Here is a 1,576-nt window from a genome sequence, read left to right as displayed (position 1 = left end):
ACGATTTCGTGCACATACAGATGAACCAACTTGTCCAGTGACGACTTCTCATTTATTGGAAGGAAATGCGCCAACTTCGTAAGACGATCAATTATAACCCATATTGCGTCATGTCCGGATTTTGTTCATGGTAGTCCTACTATAAAGTCCATAGCGATATTTTCCCATTTCCATTCTGGAATCTTCAGGGGCTGAATTATTCCGCTTGGTCGTTGATGTTCTGCCTTTACTTTCTGACAAGTATAACACTTCGCAACCCATTCTGCCACGTCTCGCTTCATATTGGCCACCAAAAGTTCTTCTTTAAGTCTTGATACATCTTGGTGCTTCCCGGGTGGATTGAAAATTTCGAATGGTGGGCTTCACGGAGGATCTTATTCTTTAATTCAGGTACATGAGGAATCCATATTCTGGATGAAAACCTTAGTATTCCTTGCTCATCCCTTTTAGTATTAATCTCTTCTCCAGATAACTGATTTTTCTCTTTTTCCATTACTTCCTCTTGACACTTCTTTATCTTTTCCATTAGTGTTGGCTGAAAGGTCATTGCACGACAAACTTCTTTGACTTTCCCATAAGCACAAAGTTCCAATTCAAATTTTCCGATTTCTTCAGATAACTCTTTTGATGTTATCATCATATTCAATCTCTCCTTCCGACTTAGCGCATCGGCCACTACGTTCGCCTTTCCAGAATGGTAATTTATCGAACAGTCATAGTCCTTGATCAATTCCAGCCATCTCCTCTGCCTCATATTGAGCTCTTTCTGAGTAAAAATGTACTTTAAACTCTTGTGATCCGTGTAGATTTCACACTTCTCTCCATAGAGATAGTGTCTCCAAATCTTGAGTGCGAACACTATGGCGGCTAGTTCCAAGTCATGCGTCGGATACTTTAACTCGTGCGGCTTCAACTGTCTTGACGCATATGCTATTACCTTACTGTGTTGCATCAACACACAACCCAAACCCTTATGTGAAGCGTCACTGAATATTACAAAATTCCCTTGGTCATCTGGAAGTACCAACACCGGAGCTGTTACCAACTTCTGTTTTAACTCTTGAAAGCTATTTTCACATTCTGCACTCCATTCAAACTTTTGATTCTTTCTGGTTAACTTGGTCAATGGCGTGGCGATCTTCGAGAAATCCTTGACGAATCTTCTATAGTATCCGGCCAATCCTAGAAAACTTCGCACTTCCGTAGGAGTCTTTGGCCTCTCCCAACTCATAACTGCCTCAATCTTCGCGGGATCCACTTTAACTCCCTCATTTCCAATAACATGCCCCAAAAATTGAACTTCCTTTAACCAAAACTCACATTTGGTAAACTTGGCATACAACTTCTCTTGTCGGAGTATCTCCAATGCTATCCAGAGGTGCTGCTTATGTTCTTCTTCCGACTTAGAATAAATAAGGATGTCATCAATAAATACCACGACAAATTTATCCAAATACTTCTTAAATACTCGATTCATCAGATCCATAAATGCGGCCGGAGCGTTGGTCAATCCAAACGGCATTACTAGGAATTCATAATGCCCATATCTGGTCCTAAATGCGGTCTTGGGAATATC

Source organism: Apium graveolens, chromosome 3 (assembly GCF_009905375.1).
Source record: "Apium graveolens cultivar Ventura chromosome 3, ASM990537v1, whole genome shotgun sequence".
NCBI classification, from domain to species: Eukaryota; Viridiplantae; Streptophyta; class Magnoliopsida; order Apiales; family Apiaceae; genus Apium; species Apium graveolens.
This window is presented reverse-complemented; position numbering follows the sequence as displayed.